Source organism: Nelumbo lutea, chromosome 3 (assembly GCF_056320005.1).
Source record: "Nelumbo lutea isolate HS-2025 chromosome 3, American lotus-T2T, whole genome shotgun sequence".
NCBI classification, from domain to species: Eukaryota; Viridiplantae; Streptophyta; class Magnoliopsida; order Proteales; family Nelumbonaceae; genus Nelumbo; species Nelumbo lutea.
In genome coordinates, this window is record NC_142686.1 from 104,272,355 (window position 1) to 104,284,444 (window position 12,090).

Here is a 12,090-nt window from a genome sequence, read left to right on the forward strand (position 1 = left end):
TCGTTAACTAGCTATTAACCAACCATTAAGTGGCATTTGAAAAAGATACAAATGCCCTTCAAGTGTTATTTAATTTTCTTTATCAACCATCGAAACGTTGGCAAAAAATTAAGTCCCAAATCTTTGCCTTTTCCAATCAAGAAAGTTGGGATCACATTTGAGTGGACATTCTAGTGAGCCCAACTTTCTTGAATAGAAGAGGGTTTGGGTACTAAATTGTTACATTTTAAAGTTCAGAGACCAAGGTAGCACTAGGCCCAAAGTATAGGGTACTAATCAACAATTTCCCCTAAAATCAATTATTCTTTGTTACACTTATTTTTCTTTAATATGGTTAACTCATATATGATTCAATGAAAGAATGAGAGTTAATACCCTTAATGAGAGATGAACAAAGAGAAATGCAGTCCTTTAAATTACATTTTGTAACTTTACAATTAGAGAAGGACCAAATTAAAAAATTAGGGTATTTTAATTAAAAATAAGATTAAATGAATATTAATGTGAATTAATACCTTAAATATAAAATTTAATGATATAGATTTGAATGAAGAGAAGATTGGTTGTTCAAATTACATTTTTTTTCTTAACAATTAGAAAGCAACCAAATTCAAAAATTGAGGAATAAGGGTATTTTAATCAAACAAAAGTTTCACTCTCTTTCACACTTCTAATATTAATATAGCTTTTTCTAATCATGGCTTTTGAACAGTCATTAACCCAGACTGTGACTGTTCAGCCTAGAAACCGTCCGGGCAACCAGTTCCATTTCACCCCTGAACCACTCCTTCGCCAAAAACTGTTGACTTGGTCAGCAACCCCACTGACCCAGGCGGTCAAATCCTTGACAACGGTTTTTGGTCTTTTTTTTTTGTTTTTTAAATTATAAGAGGCCATCTGCTCAGACCAAACGGTCAAACCACTGACCCAGAAACCGATGGCCAAAGCGGTTCAAATTCCAGTTTGAGTTCCAAGTTGGTTTTTAAAACATTGGTGCTAATCGACATGACCACACTAATACAAGGTTGATTTTCTGTATTTTCTTACATGAGAACGGGAGTCGATCATCAATCTTGACAGAAATTTCCAAAACCAAAAGAAATTTTCTATACAATAATTTTCCTCTATGGGCATTCAACCATCAGTTTCAACTCTACTGTACAAGATTGTTGTAAGCATAATGCTCAGCAATGGCCAAAAAATAAGTGGCATAGTTTTGGACATTAGCTAAGCTCCACAAAGCACCATCTTTCAAGCAAGTTCCATGTAATGACTCAAAAAGAATCCAGTACCTCTGGTACACCAAGTTGAGCAGAAACTGTGCGTCCTGGTTGAGGATATCCAGAGATTGTATATGGATGTTCTCAAGTAGAAACTGGAACCTCATTGGCAAAGTGTGGTTTAATTTCCCTACTCCGCATGTACGTTAGAAACTGACTAGGCAATTCTTCCAAGAGAGCTTGAACAATAGAAAGCTGTCCACCTGTTTGTAAGAGGATAATCTCAGTTCTACCGTGAATCAACTAAAAAACTAAAGCCAACATAAAGAGGAACTCTCAGATTGCAGCAATTATTTATGAGAAAAGCAAACCTAATTTACATCTGCCAACCAATTAGCACAAAGCAATATCAATAAAGCAAATAAGTGGACCAAGATAATAGAAGGGAATGAGGGGGGAAAATAACGAAAGAATGCTTCAAAGGGACAAAAAGAAAAGGAAAACAACAGTAGCACCATCAATACATGGAATACATAGGAAGTGTCACACAGCAGCAGGAACATACATATATTGTCCAAAGCTGTATGAGCGACAATGTTTAAATTATAGAAGGTTGTAGAAGCAGGCCAATGTGTTGGGTGACTAAGATCATCCAAACAGGTTGATTTCTACCCTACGTTAATCCCTCAGACTGTCAGGTATAGGACTGAGTAAACCAGATGGGGGACCATCTACATGTCCACCAATGCATACACAATACTCAATGTCATTGTTTGTTAACAAGTAACAGTGCAATAGGTGGTGAGAGGGGCATTCATATTACTTTAAATATATCAGCTCAATTCATGCTTGCATACATGCAAATCCAGCAATGAAGTCCATCTTACTCTATGGCTCCATCTAGTAGATCTGATACCATATGGCCCCATTAGATATCCAAAGCGAAAAACCAATCCCTATCTTTTAAACAATCAAGAAACACTACGAGCTGTCCAAAATAAACCCTATTGCCTAGACAAACTGTTCCTTTTTAATGTTTTGAGGTATTAGACATATGAGAATGATATACTTCAATATCAACAAGAATTTCAGGAGTGAGGTTCTCACATGCACCAACCTACAAACATTTCTATTATAAAAAGTCTTGGCATGAAAAAATAAATTAAGTTACAAGAGCCCAGATCTGGTACCCACAAGTATACATACAAAAAGTGTGCAACACCTATCCTGCAATGTGCTCAATTTATCGCATGGGTGGGCAAGGAGGCACACTTGCAGGGCAGGTTTGCATATTGATTGTGTGATTATGTTCATCGAGTGTGCCTACCAGATCAAGGCTCAAGTCATAATTGCCTTCTAAAAATTTGTAAACTGAAAGTTGCTGGTCTTTTTTGGTGGATACAAAAATCTTAAATTTTGATAATAAGATAATTAAGGCAACAAATTACTCACTGTGCACCTCACGCATCGGAACAAACTGCACAATGTCACGTGCTGCAATCTGTCCAGTGGAACTCTCTAACCTTTGTCCATTATCAGCATCAAGGATCTGTTAAACCATGAAATTTAATCATCCACTATTTTTCTCTGTTCTTATTTGTGAACCATTATTTATATCTGCATGACAATAAATGAGCTTATTTTGTGATTTCCAGTGGGAGGATTTACTAACGTTTCAAAACCAGATAATATCTGGAACCTGAAGGTGCAGTAAGGGTAGTGCAGGTACCTCCATTTCTTTAAAATCCGCATTTCCCACTCCAACTATAAGTACCGACAATGGTAAATCTGAAGCCTTCACCAATGCATCTTTAGTTTCTTGAGCATCAGTCAGCACTCCATCCTAGAAAGGGAAACTGGTTACTTTAGCATCCATATTATCCTAAAAAGAATAAAGAAAAGGACGAAGTAATGATGAGCAAGACAAAGTATTTGCTTTGACCATATGAGATAGACTGACTAGCCATTTGAGAAGCCTTGTTGATCACTTGGCCAAATAAAGTGGGTCCTGCAAGAGCAACGTTATGTAGAGCATTTGCATAGGCAGCCATGATGCCATGAACTCCTTCAACCTGTAAGGAGATACAAAAGTGCTACTAATGAAAAAATTGTCCAGATTCAAACAACTAGCATTATTCATTCAAAACAAACAAGTCAACATGAAATATATCAAGACTTCAAGCAACAAATCATCAAGATTAATTAGCCATTTCTCGATCTATGAATAGTGTGCAAACAATGATGACTGTTTTATACACGAACTATGCCCCAGTAGGCCCAGCCAAAAAATTGCACCAACAAGATAACCTACCCATCTCATTATTTGTTTCTTATTAGTTTATGAATGTGTAATGATCCACACAGAAAAATTGAACCATTTGAATTCCAGAGCTAAGAAAATGTCGGATACAGATCATGTACTAAACAACCCTTGATCAATGAGATCCTCGGCCTAACTGGAAGATAGAAGTTGTAACAGACAATGATAATAACAGAAGAAACAAAGAAAACAAAACTGCTAGCATTTCATAATTAAACAAAAAATGAAAACCAAAGTGGGGTTCTGTTTCATCAACTAAAACATCTCAATTTAAATAGGTAAACAAATAAGACCATGTAATGGAAAATCAGATAGCACAACAGAGTTCCAATGCCTTGGAAAAAAGATAATATCTACATTGGAAAAAGTACCCCTATGGTAGCCTCGTCAAGAGAATCTAGATAAGGATAGGAAGAAGCTTCCTTCCCATGTGCATATCATACAATAAAACCAAAGTTTTAGAGGGCACCTGAGGCTTACACCTTGAGAATAGCCTTGGGCCCAAGAATGCCCTCTGGCTCAACCTCAAGGCTCACATCAAAAAATAAAATGCACATGTGTCACATCTCGAAGTACATTATGTCAAGGCTTAGCCCCATGAAGCTAAAAAAAGGTACATTATGTCAAGAAAATGTGTTTCATATATCAATTGATGTAGGGTTCTTATCACAAGAACAGGTTAAAGACCAATTCTAATATTTCTATTTATGTATTTTTAATTTGTATAAACATCTAGGGTTTTTCAACACCCTTTTAGGTTCTTACTAATTTGAAACCCTTATACAATCAATAATTCATCTATACATCTTTAGATAAAAACCAATTCTTTTTTTTTTATATGCATAGCTCTATACTTTTCTCATTTTGGTTCACATTTTTTCTTGAAATAATGAAATCTCAGGAGGGTTAAGCCTCATACCTCAATGCATTTGTCTCATAAATCAACATTCAGATTTCAAAAAGATCACATAAAACAACAACCCAATGAGTCCTGCCAAAGAAGATTTCAGGCAACATACAATGCCATTTTCTTTCTTAGATAGGAAAGATAATAAAGCTAATAGCCAATACCAGGTCTACGGTTCTTATTAAAATCATTTTTTGGATTATGGTCCTGAAGAAACAGTCCTACACAGAGGTATGGATAAACACAATGTGAGCTGATTTTGTACTGGTTAATCACACACTAAAGAAGAAACTTGCATGGGGTAGGGCAGATAATGCAGCTACATGGACACTAATTGGTTCTAGTTTCATTATTTTCTTCCTGATTTTGTACTGTTCTTTTTTCAATACATCCTTTTACAATTTTCTGATCAATTAAGCACCCAGCTACACTGACAAAACCAATTTCCAAAAAGCTGTTATGCAAACAGGTGATATAGAATTTGGATTGGATCAGGTAGAGCTTCAGTGAATGAAGTTGCACTCAACCTTCACAACTCAGCAACAAGCAGATCTGGTTATGAAAGAAATGGGCACAAGGAAGAAAAGCATGATTAATCTCACCTCACACTCTCCAACATTCCCATTCAAGTTGAAACAGTGAGAGATTGAACCATCAGTTGTCCTTCCTCCAAAACCCCAAGCAGGGAAGTGCTTATCAGTATCATAAAATTGGATGACCTCACCCACCTCAAATATAGCCTGCAGATAAGTCAATTGAAAATTATGGAATCCAATAGAATACAATATTGTTTTATGAAATAAATCAATAAAACCAAATAAGAACTTTTTTATGGAAAAACCGCATAAGAACTTCATTGTAAGCCTAAATTAAAAGCCAGGATCTAAAGGTCAGAGGTTGTCTATAAAGTACCAGAAGTTTACGTGTTCAAACAATACATGGTTGTGGTCCTGCAGCAAAAAATAATTATACCTCCACAACATGACTTTACAGACTGATTGTAAATCGCCCTCAGACAAATGCACAGGTCAAATGGTTATGATAATCAGATAAAGTCAAGTTTTTTCCATGGAGATCCATTTGAGCCCAAGTGGTGGATTCACATCCCTACAATATGTACCATGATATCCTATGTACTATAATTATGAGTTTACGATACACAAGTCTCAGAAAATAAATTGTTTTAATTGTAGTAAAAAGGAAGGATTAAAAGGTATAGCATGCTATCAATAGGCATACAAAAGAACAAAAAACAGTCTTCCACCTGCTAGTAAGCATTCAGTCGCCCTGAAGGATCAACATAGTGCAAAGATTCTGGGAATCGAGGGTTTCCATTTGAAGCTGGGAAAAGAGGAAAACTAGAAAGCATCATCTAAACAAACTCAACTGCAACCAAAGCACCAAAACACCAACTTGAACAGGGAAAAAGAAATCTGAACCAATGAAAATTATATACCAGTGAAATCAACAGCAACCATGAAGTTAAGCTCAAATCCACTAGATATGTAATCCAGAAAACTGTAAAGTGTTCTCTCAGAAAACGCATCCACAAAAAGCTGACCCTTTAGAATCTGTAGAGAAAAGTTAAATGCAGGTGAAGGTAATAACATAACATCATTTAAAATATGATTAAAATTTTTTGACTTCTTTCCAATCAAAAGAAAATAGGAACCTTCTCATGACCCTGGCGGGCAAGAGATGGTAAGTGAAAATTTGCACCAAGTTTTTCTTTATGGAGTCTTTCCAAGTCTGCAACTGATTTCTGAAGTTTCCTGACAAAGGAGGAAATCAATGCAAAGTTAGATCTGACATCAGTATGCATGACCAAAATGTAGAAAATTAAAAATTAAAACATAACTACATAAGACCAAATCATCAATCATTTACCCTATAATTTCATGCTTGCCACTGCTATTGAAATCAAAGCATTCTATAACCAGTGGGTTATCCTGTGAAAAAGTTGGAACTTTGTCAGAAAGCAAGTAAAAAAGAAAACAAATCATATTTAAAAGGCTCCAACAACATGAATATATAGAAAATACATATTATGTGTTTGTATTGGATTAGCAGACCCCATATAGTCGAGATAGGGCTTGGATGATAATGATGACATATAATGTATACATATTGGATCTGCAACAAAACTGACATAGATTGAGGATGAAAATAATATAAAAATGACAGTGTCCAGCAAATGGATTTCCTGCATATGGTGTCATACTCAAAAAGCAAGACAGATTCATGGGTCAATCTTGCATTATGATCTAACACCACATAGAAACTCATTAAGGTAGTTATGAGTTGTTTGACTTTCCCCAGTACAACTAGAAATTGCAAACATGCAATGCACCCTCTTTAGCATTTATTTGAATATAAAAACTGACAAGCTTGCCTTGCTTCCAAATTGCTGCATAGTAAGGCAGATAGGGTTCCAAATTGGATTCAAGTTATTATTCACCACTTCTGTCTTGCAAATTGGAACAGAGCCTCCACTTTCAACAATTCTAGATATCCTTAAAAAAGGGATCCTATGTGAAGAATAAGAAAAACAAGAACCAAAAAATATTAATACCTGTGTACAATAACGGTGGTGACAATAATAAAACTAAAAACAGATGCTTTCAAAACACATACACTCCTAGAAAATAGATCCTTGTTCTCTAAACAAGAACAACGGAGTATCATCTCCACAGCTCGCCTCGAAGCAATTGTTTCTTCTGCATGGATGGTAAGGGTCCCTAATCTTTTCCCATCCACATGCCCATCTCTATTTTGAAGATTAAGTGTCAAGGTCTTAGTATGTTTAGTCACTATCTGCCATTTGGAAAGTAAAAAACATATTACTATGAGTATGATCTCTCATCATATAAATGACTTACCGGAAAAGAAAAATCTCATCAAATAAATGCACAGAAACACAGTGTTGTATGTGTCTGGACCTATAGGTAACAATGTTGCAAAGGAGTGACCATATAAGATGTGTCAAATCCAACACAGCACTAGATCTTATTTAGAAAAACAAGGATCAAAGTGGGGTGAAAATTGCCATTATACAGCGGAAACACAATGTTTTTATCACTTTATTCAAAATGAATAAAGTATAGAAGGTGTCTAACTGTTAAATTTATTTGATTACTAACTGTTAAATTTTATTCAAAATGAATGGAAAAATGGGATAGTATACAAGGTGTCTAGCTCTAGCACCCTTTAGTAAACTTTAGGCAGGCAAGAGATTCCTAACCCAACAGATCTCACATATACAATTAATTACTGATGCTGGAGCTGAAGAGGCAAAATTGGAATTTTATGAAAATTTATGTATTTTTGGACAGTAGGAGCATTTTTTGTCATTTTGCAATTTCCTGTGGGTCCATTGGTAGAGTTTAATTTGTGTAGTTATAGTTTGTTTATGCTTAAAATTTCAGAGTCATTGCATAAGTAGGATTAGAGTTATTGAGTCTTCCTTGAATTGAAATAGGATAATGACAACTTAGTTTGAGTTCTACTAGGATTACTGAGTCTAACAGTTTGACTCCTAGGACCATTATGAGCTTAACAGTTTGATCCTAGGATTATTATGAGTTTAGAGTCTATAAATATGTATCGACGTTTTACACAGAGAAATGAAGTTTATTGAGTTTTCTTCAGCTTATGCTAGCTATGGTGAGTGATTCCCGTGTCCTAGAGTGATTCTAGGCACCTTGTGAGTGGTTCCAGGTGTTTTCTCGATCTTATTTCTCTCCCTATTTTCTCTCTTATTCCTTCAAGAAGCCATTACAGCCATCAATGGCCATAAAACTCCGATCAATAAGACCATTCAACGTTCTCTAAGGACTAGAACTGAGCTGGTCCTACATCAATTACTCATGTCCCCCGGACTAGTAACCCCCAAAAGGCCAAAAAGTGTTGGTTTTTGTTTACTCTCTGCCTAACCAAGGAATCTTCCAAGCTGTTTGCAGACCATCAAATGCATATACCCGGTGCCCTTAGGTCATGTTTTTTAAAGGACATGCCTATGGAGACAGAAGGGGTGCATTTTAAGGCATGCACCTTGCACAGCCTATTTAAATGTATCTATTTTCATGAACGCCTATATGTATCACACTTATTGTAATGGTTTATAAACTTCTTAATTACCTTTTATTGTTATTTGTACATTAGTAATGGTCTATTGACTTTCAAAATAAACAAAAGCAATACCCAAAGCCTTAGTTCTTGCAAATAGGATCTCGACTATTTTTTTATCGGTACCCAAATATCAAAATTTCCACTAAAAAAGCAACAAAAATACAACTAATATCTGAACTCTAATCCTAAAATAGAATGAATTGTGACTAAAAGAACCAACACTTTCATACATACAGACCAAAGATTTAGGTCAAGGGCACTGCCCTAAACCCTTGCATGAACTTGTTTAGACCAATGTTTTAAAACATGGAGGCGTGACGCGAGGCGTTCCACTACCTAGAGGTGTGAGGCGTAGTTCAGAACGCAAGAGGCGTAAGCCTCCTTAAGAGGAGGGGGGGTAGGATGAGGATGAAGAGTAAGGGGGATCTCATTTTTTCTTTATTTTTAATAAAAATCTTTTATATTAAGAAGAATAAAGATGCATAAAATTAGTTGAAAGGGGAGGTCTTGCCTTTTCTTTTCTTTCCCTTTTTTTTTTTCTTTCTTTTTCTTCCCCTTCCCTTCCCTTTCTTTTCCTTTCCTTTCCTTTTTTTATTTTTTATTTATTTTTTGTCTTTTTATATACGATGCGCATGAGGCGTACGCCTCTAGCACGCCTCATGAAAAAAGTGCAAGAGGCGTACACCTCTTGCACTTGAGGCGTATGCCTCTGAGCTGTCAATGCCTCTAGCATACACCTTTTAAAACACTGGTTTAGACTTGCCTCATGGGGATTTTTGAGGGATAAAGGGATGATCTCCTAGGATTAGGAATGCAAAATGTTTAACGTAACATTAACCACTTGAAGTAATGCAACTATGCGATAAATAAACAGATTAAAAGTTTCACATGCTTGAATTGTTGAGTGGTGGAAACACTTTGGTATGATCCACATATGTTTGCTTTCACTTTCTCTTTTTTACCAGTAACGCTTCACATTTTTTTTCTTTGACCACAGTGGTACATATTTACTTTACATTGCAGCCCAAAACAATTGTTGCCTCAAAGCCCCATGCTTGGCAAGATAATCAGCTATCCCATTTGCACTCCTTCTAACCCATTTGAATTCGGCCTCTACCTCCTTTGCAACCTTTCCACTTCCATTATCACTTGTTTGAAAGTCCACGGAGTACTTCTATTGTTTTTAACCCAAGAGATGATCACCTTGGAATCCCATTCAACCTCAATATGCCTCAGTCCTAGCTGCTTAGCTATCTTCAGCCCTTGTAGCAATGCCATTAACTCAGCTTTTAGAGAGTTGCCAATGCCAATTGGTCCAGAGAACAAAGCTAATATTCTCCTTTCAGAATTTCTGATTACTCCGATACCTGAGAGTCCTGGATTTCCAAGAGAGCTTCCATCAAAATTTAGTTTAATCATGTTGCTTTCTGGAGGTTTCCATTCCATCCTTACTTTCTCTTTCACTCGAGGATTGTGCTACTTTTGTCCAAGATCTTAGAATGTTTGTGACTGAGAAGTCTTGGAAGAGATGCAAATATTTTACCCAATGAGCTACTTTAACTTTTATGATGTCTATCACCTCCTCCACTATTCTACTCTTCTCCAGGAATATTCTGTTATTCCTTTCTTCCCAAATCACCCAACAAATAGCTGCCTTTGTAGCTTTCCACATAACCTTCCCTCCACTATTCCATCACCTTCTTCACATTTTTACTTTGAAATTGTTTTATATATCAAGATATGTATGTTAATTTGGGTCAATAGGTTTATAAAACATTTAATTTCTTTTAATTGCATTTTTATCTATTACTTTTTTTTTTTTTTCAAAAAATTGTGCCTTGCTTTGAAAAGCCTTACATCTCACCTGGTGCCTCCAACACTATAAAACCCTTGCACTTTTAAAAGACTGCCTTAGGTGCCTCACTAGATTTCTTCCTTCCCTCAACTACAATGTCTCTATAACTTTGTTAAGCCCCCCTTCAACTACAATGCCTCTACAACTTTGTTAAAAAAGTAATAATAATTTTTTGAATGGAAACAATAACTTATGTTAGATTATAAATAAGGTGATTATAAAAGCCACACATTGTTTGGCCAAGGTGTCGGCCAAACCATTTGCTGATCTTCTAACCCATTTGAAACTGGCCCCAATCCCCCTTTCTAACCATTTTACCTCCCTCATAGCTTGTCTGTGACACCAAATCCCCAAACTGTTCATTTGCAAACAGCCAATAACCAATTTAGAATCCCCTTCTACCTCAAGGTACTTGAATCCAATTGCTTGTTAGTCTCAATCTGTGCAAGAGTGCTAAAATTTCTGCCCTCAAAGAATCACCTTCCCCTATTGGCCCCAAGTATAGAGCCAAAATTCTTCCATCACCATCTCTAAAACTCCCCCAGTGAAGATGCTGCTATTATACCCCATCACCTAACAATGATCTGCCATTAACTCCTTAAATTCTTCAATTATTTTTACCCATTGTACCACCTCGATAGTGATGCTATCAATGACTGCCTCTTGATAGTATCACTATCAGGAACTAATGCCTCCTGATAGTATCACTATCAGGAGCTAATGCCTCCTGATAGTCTGCTATAAGCAATATCAAGTTGTCATTCAAGTAGTTCTATACATCTCATCAAGATAGTATAATCACAATGACAAGTTCCAAACCATGAGCTGTTTGCAGGAATTACTAATGAATATCAGGTAGGTCCATGAAAATCCTGGCTACTTACCTCTGATAAAACACAAATAGCTTCCCCAAGAAATTCTCGCTCATTCAACTTAAGCATCTGCAAGTAAAACACAACCTATGAACTTAAGAGTTTTAGCATATGCAAGAATTATAGTTTGTCTCCGATGATCAAAATATGCTTTCAAGTTGACAAAGAGGAAATGAAAATATTCTGTTAAATGCTATAGTCTCTATATCCAAATACCAGTTTATTTAGAAAATAGAACCACGTATACAAATTTTCTTTACATCTACAAAATTTGTACACTACCCTTTCAGAAGAAAATCCATTGCTCTTTAGTCATTTTGAGTAATTAAATAGAATCATTATTATCCAAACCCAAATACTATTTTAATTAGAACCATTTGAAATGAATTCCTCAACCATTTATTGCACAACTGTAGAACAACATCTAACAAAAGTAAAAATGCAGCACTGCTAACGAACTATTTCACTGACATAATCTAATTAATCACAGCTTGATGGCAAGAAGAAAAATAGATTTTACATGTAATATTTTACTTGGATATTACATATACTATTTTTCCCCATTATGACGATTTAATGATTCAATATAAAATGATACTTTAAGCCACTAGAGCTTACTCTCAAGTATTATAGAAGAATTAAAAATCAAAACTGAAATACCTTTGCAATGCTTTTGACATCAAGTAATTAACAGAAAAAAAAGGAAGGTAATTCTCCCACAAAGTAAGTAGACAGTACTGCTTGTACTGATATTAGAAATAGTATTGGACCATATGAAAGTCGCCCTA

General features: G+C 35.7%; 1 pseudogene across 1 annotated transcript in view; it reads right to left on the reverse strand.

Moving 5' to 3' along the window:
- Positions 1-1,018: 1,018 nt before the first annotated feature.
- The window catches only part of LOC148867327 (protein BONZAI 3-like), a 38,251-nt pseudogene continuing 27,179 nt past the window's right edge, over positions 1,019-12,090 (reverse strand). The window contains exons 5-16 of the transcript XR_016109663.1: positions 11,315-11,371; positions 7,082-7,261; positions 6,840-6,974; positions 6,335-6,396; positions 6,120-6,219; positions 5,904-6,018; positions 5,712-5,788; positions 5,050-5,187; positions 3,126-3,292; positions 2,950-3,076; positions 2,673-2,769; positions 1,019-1,483 (exon numbers count right to left, since the gene is read on the reverse strand). The product of XR_016109663.1 is annotated as a protein BONZAI 3-like (transcript). The remainder of the gene's footprint in view (positions 1,484-2,672; positions 2,770-2,949; positions 3,077-3,125; positions 3,293-5,049; positions 5,188-5,711; positions 5,789-5,903; positions 6,019-6,119; positions 6,220-6,334; positions 6,397-6,839; positions 6,975-7,081; positions 7,262-11,314; positions 11,372-12,090) is intronic.